General features: G+C 38.8%; 1 pseudogene; it reads right to left on the bottom strand.

Moving 5' to 3' along the window:
- Window positions 1-18,200, bottom strand: part of LOC109113400 — a 72,876-nt pseudogene that overhangs the window by 15,768 nt on the left and 38,908 nt on the right.

The raw sequence follows: 18,200 nt of genomic DNA, 5'->3' as shown, positions 1-18,200 counted from the left end.
TATCATGATTTCCACAAAAATAATAGAGTTTAATAAAAATCAAGCAATTAAACTTGAGTAACGATGCTGAAAATTTAGCTTTGCCATCACAGGAATGAATTACACTTTAAAATCCATTTTAAAAATCCCTATCATAATAATTTCAGAATTTTACTGTTCTTACGGTTTTCTGTGATCTAAATATAAATGCTGCTTTGGTAAGCATAAGAGACTTCTGATCCTAAACTTTTGAACCATAGTGTATACATTTTAAACAGACATCCCAAAATTACACATAAAATACATGCACACACAAATGTGCAATACACCAAAAGTATCCTGTAAACTGCCTCCAACACTCATATTATTCACAGTCACCAACCATGGCGCTGTTGAAGCGACTTCTTAATCATTGCCTACCACCAAACAAAACAGTGTGTGGGAGTGAGAACGCCCTGAACCGATCACACACCAAGAGAATTTGTTTTGCATGCATGCATGCATGGATGGAGTAGGTATTTTCTTCTCATCAGAGGGACTGCTGCTTAGTAACAGCTTTCGCCCAAAACCTGTAGCGCATTGTGTATGATAAAGCGATCAAAACTTTGCAGTGGCAAGGAAAGTGCACAGGAGGTTTAATCACCTGCAATCACAATAACATCTGTACATGCATATCTGCCCCATGCCACCAGGAGAGAGAGCAGTTTCCATTAACGGCTTGGAGTCAGTCAGGGAAGATGAGTGGGAGAAGCCTCCTGCTGACACAGCTTGAGAAGTGTGCTGTGACTGAGTCAACCTCCCTCTGTGACTCTAGTGCAGATGGAAGGGAAAGGTAAGAGAGCTCGCAAGGCTTTCATGATGGCCTTTCGGCATCACCTGCAGATTTCTGGCCTTGTAACATCTGCTGAGGTGAGTGACAGGTGTGGAGGTCTACAGAGCACAACAGGCAAGTTTTGGAAGTAAAAATCTCATTAATTTTCTCCATATTTTAACAGTATCATACAAACCTTTCAAGACATGAGATACGAGATTGTTATGATTATATATACAATTCTGCTCAACAGTTTCGGGTCGAATCAATCATTTCAAATAAATGCTGTTCTTTTGAAATTTATTTTCATCAAAAAATCATGAAAAATAAACGTATCAGTTTTCACAAAAGTATTAAGTAACACAACTGTTTCCAACACTGATAATAAAAATGTTTCTTGGGAATCAAATCAGCATATTAGAATTATTTCTGAAGGATCATGTGACACTGAAGACTGAAGTAATGATGCTGAAAATTCAGCTTTGCATCACAGGAATAAATTACATTTATAAATATATATTCAAAACAGTTATTTTCAATTGTAATAATATTTCACAATATGGGTTTACTGTATTTTCAACCCCAAATTTTGAAAGGTAATGTATATCTGTAGAATGCAAGAGTCTAAGAGATTTTTATTTTTGAAATATTGTGGAAACACTCAAATTCTCTACCCACAATCCTGAAGCAGTCAATGCCTTGGGTTCACCAATCAGAGAAGTCGATGTCACCAAAGAACCACACCCATGAATGCAATTAGATGTTTATATATACTTATTTATGCAATTAATTTACATTTAAAATGACATATTTTATAATAAATGTTGATAATTCAATAGTAGTTTGTCATTTGCAATGCTTCATGGGCAATGATGTTAATTAACTCGTAAAAGACATTAGTGCATTTATGCTTTCTCTGATTTTCAAGTATTTTTGCTTCAAAAAAGTTGGACCTGGGCATTTTTGCTCATGTTTTTCCCCCCTATTGAGAAAATGAATGCTAAAATACTTATAGAACTAAGAATGCTAAAAAAAAATGTGTGGTCTCATCGATTTTTAGCTAAAATGTTCGTACCAAAATGATCAACTACAGCTATTACAAGCACACTGAGTTACACTAACATTTGGGTTGTCTTGTAGATCTATGATCAATTATGGATTTCCTTCCCTTATCATTGTGATTTCATTAGAGCCGATCTAAAATCCAGAGTTATTTCTAGTGACCTCACTATATTTAATGAAACAATCCAGCTGCTCTGCCTCAACAAAATTTGATTCCCATCAGCAGGATGTGGCTCCCTTACTCCCACCACCAGACATCCTCTGGACTAACAGGTCTCAACCCACTGATAAATGGCATTCTCGAACAATAGAGCCCTCCATGCTGTGAGACCCAGCCTAAAACCTTTTCACCGAGCTTAGAGGTCGAGAACCAGGCACAAGATGATCCTAAGAAGTCCTTCCTACTGCCTTATCTCACTTAGGCCTAAGAGTACAACCACAAGAGATTTTCTGCCACAAAAGTCTTAAGAGAACGACTTTGCTATACAGCCAGACGGTTCCACGCTGGTCCAGGGTCAACGTGTCCACGCTAGAAACAAACAAAATGACTCATTCTGCTGCTCTTGTTGCTAGGAGGTGGTGAAGGGTTTTTGGCGACAAGGAGCTCCATTGAGACGGACGGAATGACACACTCCACAGTCGGTTGCCTTGGTTTCCTGCCCTCTAGAACACAAGTCAATGGGGTCTAACAGTATGGACATCGAAAGCCTGCTGTAATAATAAGCGAATAGCCATACTGCTAGAAGTGGACTAATGTTAGGGTGGAAACAGAAAAGGAGGGATCTGTGAAACGCATCAGGGCACCCGGGCTCATTGGCCATTTCCGGATGTGCCAGGCAAAATAAATGAGAGTGTAGGCCTGGTGGAAAGCACATCTCAGGAATAACTCAAACCGTCTGACCTTAAGCTAACATTTACAAATCAATCTCCACTCACATTGTCATGGAGCTAAAAAACCAGACTGGATCTGGTAGAGAGCAGAAATACATATACTTCTTTACTCCCAAGTCCCCATGGTCGATGCTGCTCCTCAAATTGTGTGTCTGATTTCAAAGCGGGAGCTGTTACTGTAAAACGAGGATCAGAAACAGGATCAGGCAGCATGCTGGAGCTGTTCTGTCAGGCTGTCACTTTTTCTGAGGTACGCCGAGAAGAGAGGCATAGACAGGTCATCCTCGCGCACCGAGATCAGATTTACACTTCAAAAAGCAAATCTCAGCCGTTTTAAGAACGGTAAGCCTTTACTAAAAGACAAGGCTAGAAAAGGAAAAAGGTTTGAAGAGGTGAAAAGGTGGGGAAGGAAATTAAAGAATAGGAACTGGAGGGCAATTATCTTTTTATCTTTTTGGAGGAGCGCTTCAACATTGCTGTTAGTTTGGAGGGCGTGCAGATGTTCAATCTGGCAGCTGGTGTGTGAGGCTGGTAAAGGGGGAGGGATGTTACCAATTCTACCTGGTTAGCAGAGCATCTAAGGGGTCTGTCAGCTACTCAAGGAAGTGAAGGAGAGTAACAACAGGACCTATTTAGACAAGTAAATCTATTCAGGCCCAAAAATGACTTATGGAACAGCTCATATAAGAAAATATTTTTGAAGAAATGTGCTTTGATCAGTTGGAGTGTGAGTTTTCTGACAGAGAGCACTGCATGCATTGTGAACAATGAGCAATTGGGCAATCGTAGACATTTATTTCTGCAGACTTAGTCAATTCAGAAGAGAAAAGTGGCTACTGGCTCTTTTGAACCATTTATCTCTAAAAGTACTGCGTGAAATATCTTAGACAGTTGCTACTTGCAAGTCGTGGCAACGAAACTAAAACTCTTTGCCCTCCCATGACAGCTCATTACAAATGTTCCCATGTTTCAACAAGCTCTCTCAACTGGAGCTGGAACTAAATTCAAGTTTATCGTCCAATTTGTTCCACAGTGTCATCAGACTATGATGATTTAATATTTTTACACTGGCCTCTGTTTTTCTGCCAGCTGATGGGGCGAACAACAGTTCAAGCAAAGTGACTTACATCATGGCTTGCAATGCTAGAGAATTTTCATGAATAAATATTGGTATTAAATTAACAAATGAAGTAAATAAATTTAAAAATGGCTTTTAGGACGTAAAAATATAATTTAACATGGAATTCCTGAACAAAATAGGGGAAAATTACTTAAGAAAAATATTTTTTTATTTTTTTTTTTACATTGGTATAAAACAATTTGATACTTTTCTACAGCCTTTTCCACAAAAATATTACACAGCACAAATGTTTTAAGCATTGATAATCAGCTTAGAATTATTTCTGAAAGATAATGAAGATCCTTAAGACTGGAGTAATGATTCTGAAAATTCAGCTTGCCATCACAGGAATAAATTACACTTTAAAATATATTCAAATAGAAAACAATTATTTTAAATTTTGAATAAATTTTAACAAACTTTTTTTTTTTGTATTAATAAATGCAGCATTAGTGAGCATTAAAGACTTCTCTTTAAAAAAAAAAATTAAAATCTAACCAACCCCAACATTTTGAAGGTAGTGTAACAAAAATAATAATTTCAAGAAAATATATTGCATTTCCACCAGGCAAAGAGAGTGACAACACTAGCCAGCTATGTTTTTATATCTTCAGGATATCCACTATATTTAGATTTCAAAAATCTCAAAGGTAATAAAAGCAATGTGAGAGTTGGACAGTTTGTTTCAAACACATTCATGAATATACGATTGAAAAGAAAGGGGTCAGTAAATTGGCTTTTCGAAGCTTCAGGATATGAGGTCTCCGACAGCGTTCATATGTCTGATTCATCGCATCTCAACATTCAGTATGAAATTAGTAATTATCATTAACGAAATGGACTGGAGGAAAGACAGCACACAATGAGAAATCATCTTTCAACGCCAAAGTGTAGAAGTCATGATCTTGCGCTCCGTCTGTCGTATATTCATTACTTCTCTCACAGGGACGTTTGGAGCCCTGGAGGACTATTAATTGGAGAAGGGGCAGGCTCCCAGCATGCACTACAGGGTGCCAGGTGATGGCAGACAGACAGTCCTGGCACTGAATTGATGACAAGCTTTCTCCTGGTGGAAATGACTGTGAAGGTCAGCCAAAGGAGCAAAGCAAAGACAAAATGTTGGAGGCCGACAAGAAGAAAAATGTAGTCCTCCAAGGGCAAAGGAACAGCCTTTTTGATCACGTCCTTTGTCTGAGGAACAAAAGAGTCTCTTTGCTACTTGGAGCAGGTCCCCATTGCTACATAAAGACAGACTTAGTGGTTTCAGGGAGTGAAAAAGCAGAAAAAGTTGCAAAGCACACCATGAGCCAACAGTAACCAAGTGAAAAAAATAAAAATAAACAACAGATTCACTCTTCATTAAATCCTCACCCCTTGCCCATGAGGCTTGCAGGTTTTGCGAGGCCAAGATTGCTCTTGTTTGGCTGCTTCTTGCGGCGGGTCAGCTTTTTGCATCCAGAGCCCATGGCAGGCACATCCTCGGCTTGCTGGGTGCCGTTGCTCCCGCTGCCCTTGCTGTTGAGGTCCTGCAAAACATCATAATTGATCTTACTGGAGATCTTTTTCTGCTCCAGCATCTTCTCTATGGCCTCTCCCGCAGTGTTGGCCAGGATCGGCTCTCGCTTCTTGGATGGCTTCTTTGGCTAGACAAATTGGAATAGAAGTTGTTTACAGTGAAAAACAAACATTGGAGTCAGTGCCTACATGGCTCTTATTTATAGAGTCCTTTGGCTTTCTAAAAACATTTCTGAAGGCTAAAAGCATACTGGTAACTTAAGTAAGTGATCATTTCTATCTCTTTGGGCATCTGGGTCTCATTTAAACAGTGCATTTTCCCCATTGGGCCTCGATATAATGATGTCAGGCTTACAGCTGTCAACAGCAAAGTGACAGAATCCCATTAGTAGCCTGGAAAAGCTATCAAGCCCATCTGATCTAGTCACCACTGACCGTGTTCCTCATGTAGCAAAGTGGAACAAGTCTCTTCACAGTCAGCACGTGGACTGCTGTACCTAGAAATTGCTATTAGGCTCAAGGCACCTCATTAGAGGTACAGAGCAGGGCTGGCTAATCCAACCCTGACAGGGAGTCACGGTGCAGATGTCAGAGCAGACAGGTTAAGGAGAGATGACACTGAGAGCCTGGGGTGAAACCAGAGGAGCAAGTGAAGTTAAAATGGAAAGTATGTGGTCTCCTAGGACCTGCAGCTGCTGAGTGTCTGAAGACCCCGGCATGTGAGGGAAGCCCAGGCAGACACACACACTTACGACTTACTTACCTTCTCTTTATAGGTCCCTTGTTCCTTCTCTTTAGCTATTCTCTCCTCTTTTTCTGAAAACAAAAAGCAAAATAGGGAGACACAATGGCTTTATCAAATGGAGTGCTTTAGAGTAGACACAAAAAGCAATAAAAAAATAAAGGGCTTTAAAAACTCAACAAACTCTTACTCTTAAACTCTTAAATGTTGAGCAGATTAACTTTAGGAGGTCTATATATATACATATATATATATATATATATGTATTTTTTTTAATCAAACTTAAACTCACAAGGTTCAGTCGTGGGATAAAATTGCAGGAAGCAGTTCACTGTGCAAGTATTTAAAAATAAAATCCTTTCACTGAATTTTTATCTCTGTGGTTGAGCAGTCCCAGATCGAGTGTATGAGCTTGTGTTAATAAATGCATTAAGCTCTGCTTTTCCTATTCGCTCACCTTTCTGTTCCCTCAAATACTCCTCGTTCTGTTTCATCTACAGCTCTGTCTTGGCCTCCACCTCTATCTCGTTCAAAATGTACTGCAGAGAAGATAACAGGCTTATGCTGATAAGCAATGCTAAGAGGTGATCATTTATAAATCCGGGATGCAGAACATCAGACAGTTTCTGGAACTTCACATCTTCACACCTGCTAAAGTTCAATAAAAGTTTCGAGCCCCATTTTCAGAAAACAACACAGTAATGTGTTACACTGCAAAATCTTTTTTTTTTTTTTTTGTCACAAGACATAACACATGCTTTCAGCATAAGCATAAATCCAGCAACATTTTGTGACAGAATTTTGATTTAAGCAAATGTATATTTTTACCACAAAAAAAGCAGTGCAAGTCAAGTGAATATAAGAGTTTATCCAAACATACATTAATTAAACTACATACCTTTTCAATTTCTTCTTCTTCAATCCCATCCAGATCCAGTTCCCCATTATCTGATTTATCCTCCACTATAGAAAGACAAAGACACAAAAATTAACAAAGTGAGAAAAACATGATGACAAAGGAGTCTGATTATGTGATTTTTGGGGAAGCAATTCCCATCAGATAGCATGCAGGCTATTCAGGTGAATTTCCCCATTTCAGAATGAAACTGAAGAAAATCGTCCTGCTTGACTGGAGTCTGCAGCTGTCAGAGATGGTACACTACACAGGAAGTGCTTTGGTGGCGTTCTCCCAATAACGCACGCACTGCCAGCTCTTTGTTGTGTAATTGCCATTAATAGGCTTAGCGGTGATATGAAAGGATTTTGTGTGTTCCTTAAATACTTTCCCAAATTGTCTTAAAATCCACAGTGTCACATTCATTAATCCCTAAATTAAAATCTCATATTGAGGCAAATGTGAACAGCAATGTTACTGTGTGCTACAATACAAAATGTCCTGATGTAACCTCAGATTCACATAAATATGTGTTATAAACACCACCTGAATACAATTAGCAAGTGTCTGCAAGATTATATAAATATAAATGAGATCAGGGCAAGAAAAAAGAGCTGTAAATAGATATGATGAAAGAAAACAATCACAAAACAAAGCAGCATCTCTGCCTGTAAATGAGAATCTAATGGGTAGAGAATTACAAACATATGAACATTTGGAATGCAATAATCAATAGAGTTTGCTCAAGATGGATCAAGTATAAACTAACACAAAAGAAACACCCTGATCCTGAATACCATTTGTATTCAGTTTTGCGTGATCTATTCAAGCTAACCTTTTTAAAAATCTAGCCAAGTGTTTGAACTAAAGCAAATAACAAAACACACAAACCTTTCTCTGTAACTGACTTTAAAGCTGACTTTCATATGACAAAAATTCTTTCTCCAAATATAAAGAGCTGCAAATTTGGCCTGGGAAAAGTGTGATTGGATTGGTGGAGCCTCTGTGGATCAAGATCCAGATGTTCATTAATTGAACATAGAGAGATCTGAATGCCATCCGACTCACATTCACACGCTCTGACGTTCTCACAGCAAGATTGGCCAGGGAGAACAGATTTAAATATCTGAACTCAGACAAAAGAAAATAGGTCACATTCTGTCCCCATCTCAGATTCTTACACTTGCATGTGTGAGGTTTAAGACACATCACACTACTTCAAAGGCTGTAGTGTCCAGTATCATTTGACTGAGTATCATTTGCGATGCAAACATCAGAGGCACCTTCTAAAAAATGGATTCTAACTCCAGTTTAACAGCCAAGGAAAGAAAAACGAGCCACATTATATAATGTGGGGTCAGCACTGGAATGCTTGAGGGTCCATAGAAAATTTGAGAGAGAAAAAAACAGTTATTACTGTTTCATTGTTTTTTTTTGTAGAGAAGTCATTAATTTATTAGTGGTTTATTTTATTCTATTGACAATTCTAGATTTTAAAAGCAACAAATAAATCTAAATCTTTACAATTTTATTAAATAAACAGATTAAGTTTATATATCTAGCATCATTTTAACAAAAGCAGCATAATATTTGCAGGCCCTGTGTATAAATTAGTTTAAGGAGCCCTTAAAAAGCTAAACTGTTGACAAATTTATAACTAGCTTCCTTAATAACAACACATTCAGTTCAATGGCATTGATATTGGAAGGTAAATTTATTCTCCCCTTGAAGACTGAGGTTTGTAATCTGGGAGCTATGTGGGTCAAGCAATTGTGTACAAATGTTTTTGTCCTAACTCACAATTTCTTTGTCACATGGTTTCAGTCAAAGGCCAGTCTCATATGAAATGTTTGTGGTTGCTCTCACTACCTTCTTCACACCGTCTATTACATCTTCTACTATCTCCAATTGCCTGTTCCTCTAACACCTGGTTTTCAACGGGTAGGTGAATTCTAAATCTTTAGCAGGACTGTAATTGAATCCAGGTATCTGGTCCATAGGACAGAGATAGGATACTTGCTCAGGCATGGACCTACATGGGCACACTGGTCTATGAGGGAATTGGGGTTGTTTGCAGGCAGCTTGGAGTGGCTGTCACATATCAAACCTAGTGAAGCAAATCACAGCGTTTCCCCAGAGCGATTGCACAGCCAGCTTGGATAGAAGGGAGAAAGAAAAACAACATGGCATGATCAGGTTTCTGCTCTTTAGAAGGCTGTCGTGTGGCTGATTGGGGTTGGATAGATGATGGTAGCCTCTCACAAGGAGCTCCAGTTTCGAAGAGATTTGAAAAATGTGAAAGTAGTCACTCAAAGGTCACACAGACTAAGCTATACAACCAGCAAGGAATGGCATACAGCTTCAAGACACCAATTTTAGCTACATTTTAGAAGTCACCAATTTTAGCTACATTTTAAAAGTCACCAATTTTAGCTAAATTTTGTAGCAAAAAAATAAAATGTTAAATAAAATATCAACAGAATACAGATATATAACACAGAAGTCACTTTCAAACTAAGCAGATTTCTGTTGGTCAGTGTGTTGAATTTGCATGTCCAACTTGAACATGAGCTCAATCTGCATGGGGAACTTTTTTTTCCCTCCCACAAAACTCCACAATTCCTATTGGAATGACTAGACTGCACCTCTAGGGGGTGTAACATAATGCAGCTTTTGTCGAAAAAAAAAAACATCCAATGTATCTCAAATTGTCTTCTCATCTAAAAGGGTTACTCGACCCCAAAATGAAAATTTTGTCATTAATCACTTACCCCCATGTCATTCCAAACCCACAAAAGCTTCGAGCGCAAGAGTGTACCCTGCTTGTGTTCAGCAGATATTCTCCAAAAAGGCTCTACGGTGATGCGGAGAGACACAGAGGAGACAAATTGTTGAATAAAGTCGTTATTTTTGTTTTCTTTGCTTATAAAAAGTATTGTAGTCGCTTCATAACGTTACGGTGGAACCACTGATGGCAGATGGACTATTCTGACGATGTCTTTCATACTCTTCTGGACCTTGACAGTATAATTTACTTGGCAGTCTATGGGACAGTCACAAGCCTCCCGGTTTTCATCCAAAATATCTTAAATTTTGTTCCAAAGACGAACAAAGCTTTTACGGGTTTGGAACGACATGGGGGTAAGTAATTAATGACAAAATTTTCATTTTGGGGTGGAGTATTCCTTTAATGGCAAGAAAGAAATAAGAATATATGAATAATTTAAACTCTCTGTTTTTCATTCAATAGCTCTAAACTAGCACAACAGTACGAAGCAATGTGTTAAACTCCATAAATAAATAAATGTAAAAAAAGTACCAAAAAAAATGTTAAAAATTAGTACTTATGAATTTCAAAGTAGCTATGTGATGAATAAACGAAAATTTAAGTCATTACTAATTCTCAAATCAAATATGACGTTTGTTCATGAGACACGTGCAATCCATTGATTTGATATTATTGACGACCAACCTGTGGCACCATATTTGATTTGAAATCTTGCTTCACAAAAATGAAAGAGTCACAACTTCTGAGATGCCATTTATCATTTTGGATTTTGCAATTGACCCTTTTCAGGGAGTTTGATTGACAGGCGATCTGACCAATCATTATGCTGAATCTAATTAAAGTGCCACAAAACGGTATTTATTGTTTGAATTTCTTAAAAAATGACAACATTTGAAAGCTGAGACTTTGTTTCATACCTAAAGTAACCTGCTCTGTCTGGCGTGTTGTCAGTTGCCAGATTCCTCTTTGCTCCGTGATGTATTTTTCACTGCGTGAGATCATAATGTGTAGTGTGAGAGCGGACATAGCACCAGTGACGAAGGGGGGCGGGTCTTTGTGAAGGGTCAATGAGTATGCAAAAAAAGCTGTGACAATTCCTCAAAATTCTCCTTTTGTGTTCCACAGAGAGAGGAACAGGGTTAGCCACAACATGAAGGTGAGAAAATGATTGAAGACTACTCATTTTTGGGCCTTTGCTTTATTCGAAAATGTGGCACGTTGTTTGTATGATGATATTAAGAACGCAAAACATGATTAAATGCTCATAATGCAATATGCTCCAACATATTTCAGTGAGGAACGAGCCTCTAATATGAGTATGCACTTGACTGAACATAATCCAGATTACATAATGAATCATATGAATCATTATGCAAATAAACAGATCAGCTTGATGCTCCACTGTGAAATGCCACAGAGATGAATGAATATTTGGAGCAACATTTGCATTTTGAGATTGAAAGGACGAATGTTTGTAGATTATTTTATAAGTCATTATATGGTGTGTGGAGATTCTAAGAAATCCACATGGTGATAGAGATTCTGAGAAGAAGTTCACGTATTTAAATTAAACCCAAGTGTTGTTAAGAGATTCTGAGAAGTCACATACTCAAAATTTGTTCTATTCATAATGATAAGTTTCATTTCAAAAGTTAAAAATTAATATTTCATGGTAAGGATCTGTCTCATATATATATATATTAACAGGTTTCATTTTTATATTCAAAAATGTTTTTGGTAAACTTTATGGTATATTTCATATGTAATTTCACAGTATTTCTAACTGCGTAGTCAGCTGAGTCCGTTTTGCATATGAAGTTGAACTGCACGTATTGTTCTTTTGTATCAATATTTCTTAGAATTATCAGTATGATACTTTGAATCTAAAAGAGGAAGAAGTCCAAAATCGAGACATTGACTAGACTATTTTTAAAGGTCAGGTGTTATTAGTGATAGTCAGATGACGACTTATGTCTGGAACAACAGTATATAAGATAGACTCTGCAAAATAGAATAGGGTTTTGACTTTATGAGACTTTGGTCTCTCTATCTTTTCAGCTCACTTCCTCTTCTTTGGCTTCACTCGACAACTATTAGACTCAGACTTAGAACTCTTACAGGTTTTTATTCAAATTCAGATACCTTGAAATTCAGATACTTTGATACTCTGATACTTTGATATTTTAATATTTTAATACTTAATTGGATGTTTAAGTGAAATATTATTGTTGTGTTATTATTTGGTCACTGTCTTGTTTTTTAAAATCCGTGAGACCTCCGTTCATCTTCGGAACACAGTTTAAGATATTTTAGATTTAGTCCGAGAGCTTTCTGTCCCTCCATTGAGAATGTATGTACGGTATACTGTCCACGTCCAGAAAGGTAATAAAAACATCTTCAAAGTAGTCCATGTGACATCAGAGGGTGCGTTAGAATTTTTTGAAGCATCGAAAATACATTTTGGTCCAAAAATATCAAAAAACTACGACTTTATTCAGCATTGACTTCTCTCCCGGGTCTGTTATGAGCGCGTTCACCTCACATCCGGTTCGCGAACGAATCACTCGATGTAACCGGATCTTCTTGAACCAGTTCACCAAATCGAACTGAATCGTTTGAAACGGTTCGCGTCAACAATAAGCATTAATCCACAAATGACTTAAGCTGTTAACTTTTTTAACATGGCTGACACTCCCTCTGAGTTCAAATAAATCAATATCCTGGAGTAATTCATTTACTCAAACAGTACACTGACTGAACTGATGACCGAGCTAGATAACGAACGAAACATTGACTCGTTCTCGAGTCAAGAACCGGTTGCATCGGTTTTCGGATCACCGGTAGTGATGGGAAGTTCTGTTCTTCTCCGCGAACCGGTTCTTTCGGACAGTTTGATTCAATAAACCGGTTGCCGAAAACGGTTCACCAGTTCTTTTGCGCTCGACGTAATGACTTCATTGGCGATGATTGCCCTTGATTGAAGCCTTCGGTTTACCCGCGCTCATAACATTAGCACAGAATCAGTTCAGAATCAATCACCAAAAGAACCAGCTCGGTTCAGACGCGCTGTGTGTCAGTCTGAATCTCGCATGCGCAGTATCATCAGCTCCTCGGTTCTCGAATCGGACGCGTCCGACAGAAACGGTTCTTGACTCGAGAACGAGTCAATGTTTCGTTCGTTATCTGGCTCGGTTCAGTCAGTGTACTGTTTGAGTATATGAATTACTCCGGGATATTGGTTTATTTGAACTCAGAGGGAGTGTCAGCCATGTTAAAAAAGTTAACAGCTTAAGTCATTGGTGGATTAATGCTTATTGTTGACGCGAACCGTTTCAAACGATTCAGTTCGATTTGGTGAACTGGTTCAAGAAGATCCGGTTACATCGAGTGATTCGTTCGCGAACCGGATGTGAGGTGAACGCGCTCATAACAGACCTGGGAGAGAAGTCAATGCTGAATAAAGTCGTAGTTTTTGATATTTTTGGACCAAAATGTATTTTCGATGCTTCAAAAAATTCTAACGGACCCTCTGATGTCACATGGACTACTTTGAAGATGTTTTTATTACCTTTCTGGACGTGGGACAGTATACCGTACATACATTCTCAATGGAGGGACAGAAAGCTCTCGGACTAAATCTAAAATATCTTATACTGTGTTCCGAAGATGAACGGAGGTCTCACGGGTTTGGAACGACATGAGGGTGAGTCATTAATGACATAATTTTAATTTTTGGGTGAACTATCCCTTTAATATTTTGGTACTTTTGATAAGAACAGAATAATTGTTTATGTTTTAATTACAATTGTATTAATGTTTTGATTAATACTTGTTGGGTTCAATCCATCATAAATGGATTGTTATTAAAAATGTACTAACATTGGATTTACATTTTCTATATTTGAAGGTTGTTACTATTATCCAGAACTTCATTTCCAAGTTATGATTTGTGGTTTCTGTTCTCTATATTCTTTTTAATAAATTTACATATTATTACACCTTGACCGTCTGAATTGGATTAAATTTTGCATCAGTTAATGGAGGCACCGCTGGGATACTGATCGATCCTTGAAGTATATTTGATGCATCGCAAGGAAAGATAAAGAGAGGGAGGTGAGTTGCTCATCTTTCTCTTTATGGGCTTCTGTTGTGCAAACCTGCCGAGTCTAAGAGCTATATCTGCGGACCCATTTCGTTCATTTTCTTGACTGCAGCAAGAGAACGAATTTGGGGCGGTACGGTGGTTTAACCGTGTTTGAGGAATGAGCGCGTGCTCTGTGTTTGAGAACGGCGATTTGCGGCATTAAATGTGTTGTTCACTGAGGGGTTTTACCGACAGTGTAGATAATTCTGCGTAGCAAGTACACTTTGCGGGGTTTACCGGAGGTGTATTGCGGGCGCTTTCAGGGTTTACTGAAGCGCAACAGTTTTTTTGAGACACGCGCTGTCAGGGATTACTGCAGCGTGCTGGTCAGATCTGTATGTCGATTCTCTGTTTTGATATAGGCTCTGGGATGGACTCGGCAGTCTTGACACTGGCAGAATTCCACCTTTGCGACTAAATTCTGAATCCATATATTTTGACAATTGTTTGAATGTGGCAGAATACCACGTTGTGACTGGCTTTCAATTTTGTATAATTGTTATAACTGTCAGACGGCTAATCAAATTAAACAAATTAAGAGTAAAGAGAACACCAAATTTATCAATTTTTAATTAAGTGAATTTAATTAAGTGTATTTAATTGAGTGTATCTGAATTGAATAAAACTTTTTCTTTGTTGGGGGTGTCAACACAAGAAGTAATGGCTCATGTGTATGTTAAAGGAGCTCTTAACGAAACTCTCACTGCCCAAGTAGCGATGTTAGGCATCAGAAATAAAGAAAAGATTAAACAGAAAATGACTAAAGATGAATTTAAAGAAATATGGGGGTGATGAAGGAAATTCACAAAAGAAATATGCACAAAAGAAACAAGAAACAAAAGAAATATGCACGAGTTTTGTGTTGTTTGAGGATTGTGCAGGTATTTTAACATATTGCAATTGAAGAAAAGTTTATGTGGATAAACTGGCACAAGCCGCTAGAGATGCTACACAAGATATGTGGGATTTATTAGACATTCTAACTAAGGAACCAAGAGCAGATACAGGGAGAGTTCCTAAAATTGATGATATCTATAGTTGGCAGGAATATGCTTCTAAACTGAAAGCAGCGATTGCCAAGGGAGGGAGACATGTGACGAATGTTTCTGAAAACGTTGGTATACAGGTTGCAGCTATTTCTCCTGGCGACCTGGAGGAAGCTGAGGATGAGTGGGGCGAGTATGTGAAACTGCGTCCAAAATAACCCCGCTGTAGTGCAATAGATCAGGAATTGATAGCGGCGGGTCAAGTGGGGGTTTATCGATCCATGGGTGTGCGAGATTTGACTAGTATTGTAAATACATTGCCACTCATGAAATCTAACAGTACCAATTCTGAATTTTGGGATCGTTTGTGGGTAATGGCAAGAGCCAACCGCCTAGCAGTAAAAGATAAAAGATCCGTATTCAATTTGGGAGCAAGTCTGCCCGTCTACATACACGGGACAGATCATCTCACCCCTCCTTTACAGCCACCAGCGAATGCAGATGATTACGTAACTCAGTACAGAGTGCTGCGTACTGAAGTACAGCGTGCAGTTGGAAATGGAATTCAAACTTTCACTAATGTGACAATGATTAGGCAGGGTCCTAATGAACCATTTGTTGATTACACTGAGCGATTCACAAAGGCACTGAAAGAATTTGTGGCCGCACTATGGGGGCCTGACTTAGATTCTCCAATCATGCTCCACACTGCGCAGTTAAATATGAATGCTAAATTTACACAGTTATTTCATTCTTCTCTGTCAACAATTATTGACTGATCTTCTTTTGTTGCATGGGGGACACGGGCTCAAGACATCGTGGAACAACAAAAGAAGGGACTGGTTGCTGCAGTTGGTCAGGCCTCTGCTCCAGCATTTCGTTGTTATCATTGCCAGTGCGATGGTCACTATGCAAACAGGTGCCCTGATCGAAATTTAGAGTGAAATTTCAGAAAGCCTAGTTCCTCTTTTCAACAACTGCGGACACCAAAACCACTTCCTTGAGATTGTGCTTAAAAATAACCCTGGTGCAGAGAAGCAGGGTGCTGACATGGAGGGTCAGATAAAACAACTCATAAAGCAGGTTGAAAAATTGACAAGAGCCCTTGAGAATACAGACTGACAGATAGTGGGCTCCATTTTATATGAACGCGAAGACCCTCATCCATTTTTACATTCTAACCTAGGAGGCCAGGATAGCTACATTCTTGTGGGCCCCCGGGTCTGCATCTCAGTAACTGTTATTAAATTGCCTTTAACAAACAAACAAATGCATCTTCAAGGTATATCTGGTCGCAGTCTTTTCACACAGTCTCTATTGATTCCTCTAATAATATATCCATTTGAACAGCCTTTTTGTGTGCAATTCTGGGTTGGACAAAGCCTATTTTAATATATCCATTTGAACAGCCTTTTTTTGTGTAATTTTGGGTTGGATGTTTTGCTGACTAGGGGTCAATTAATTAGTCAGTATTTACCAATTCCCATACCAGTGTTTAATAAAACTGGAATTCCTAAATTAAGCCTGGGAGCTATCACAGTTAATGAAGTCACAGGAGTCTACTGATTCCTCAGTGATACAATATTTCTCTGAGAAATTTCCAAATTTGTGGTCAACTTCTAAACTTGATGTTGGTCTTTGCAGGATTGAGCCTTTGAATGTTTCAGGTCCTATACATCCTCCAGTATTTCAGTATCCTCTTCAGAGAGAAGCAGAGTGAGCTGCACAGGAAATTGTGAACCAGCTTCAGGAATCAGGGATTTTGGTAAGGTGTACTTCCTCAATGAACTTACCTATGCAGCTTGTGAAAAAAAAAAAAAAAAAAAAAAAAAGAAGCCAGATGGTAGCTATAGATTAACTATATAGACTACACCGCACTGAATGCTGTGACTCCTAAAATAACTCCTATTATTGCTAATCCGTTAACCATTCTTAATGACATTTCTCCAAACCATCGCTATTTTAGTGCAGTAGACATAACCAATGGTTTTTGGTCTTGTCCTATCAGAAGAGAAGATCAATACAGATTTGCCTTTCAATATTGTGACAACATTCTTCTCGCATCTCAAGATAAAGCACAACACTTGAGTGTACTCACTCGGTTGTTGAAAGCTCTCCAAGAGGCGGGTTTCCTCTTGAACAAATGAAAAGCCCAATTGTTTCAATCGGAAGTTAAATTTTTAGGTCAAAGTATAGGGAGGGAAAGAGACCTCTTCCAGACCGGGTCATAGCCATTACTCAATTGAATAAGCCAACCACAGTTACTGGTTTAAGATCATTAATGGGGCTATTTAATTTTAATCGGATGTATATCCCAGATTTTTCTGATTTGGCTAAACCTCTAACAGAGGCTCTTAAAGGAGGCCTTCCGGGTGCTTCCACTTTGGAGTGGACAGCAGACAGGGCTGAGTCCTTTCCTCTCCTCTCCCGCATTATAACCCCGACATGACAAAGACATTCCATGTATGGACACATGTTGGCCCAAGTGCTTATAACTGTGTGCTGGGACAATGTAAAGGTGACAAAAGTTATGGCATTGTTGGGTATTATTCAACTTTGATTCCTTCTTCCATGAATGGAAAGATGACGTGTTTGATGGCCTTGGACTGTGCTGAGTGGGCGTTGAAGGTCACTGAGCCCATTGTTGGTTACAATCAGATGATCCTTCACTCTCCACATCGTTTTCTACGCCTGCTCGCAGAGACAAAAATAAAGTCGATCTCAAATCAACGACGTGCAAAATGGGAAACTGCTCTCATGAACTGTCAGCTCACTGTTGTTGCAGACAACCGGACAAATTCTGCCTCCCTAATGGAGAATGAGGGGAGTGCACATGACTGCGCCGAGGTAATTATCTGTGACGGGACATTTTGTCAGAGATGAACTGTTTTCAGATTCTCTGGACATGTTCGTGGATGGCAGCAGTTTCTACGAGGGTGACACACACTACACGGGCTGGGCGGTAGTAGAGGGGAAGATGGGCGAGGTCTTGGCTGAGGGGTCGCTTTGGGAGGAAGTGCTCAGATAGCTGAATTGCATGCTTTGAAAGCTGTCTTAAATCTGGCTCTTAAACTAACTGCAGGTGAAAATAGCTCCACTAATGTAAATATTTTACTGATAGTGCATACAGCCACCATGTAGTGCAGAGTTATGGCCCTGTTTGGAAACGTCGTGGGTATTTGACCACAGCAGGTACGGTACGCCAATAAGTCATCAAACCGTGATTAAAGAAATTCTTGACACGTGTGAGAAAATTCCACCAAACAG

The sequence above is a fragment of the Cyprinus carpio genome, chromosome B20 (genome assembly GCF_018340385.1).
Source record: "Cyprinus carpio isolate SPL01 chromosome B20, ASM1834038v1, whole genome shotgun sequence".
Taxonomy (NCBI): domain Eukaryota; kingdom Metazoa; phylum Chordata; class Actinopteri; order Cypriniformes; family Cyprinidae; genus Cyprinus; species Cyprinus carpio.
The sequence above is the reverse complement of the archived record's forward strand: the minus strand, read 5'-3'. Positions and strand labels throughout refer to the sequence as shown.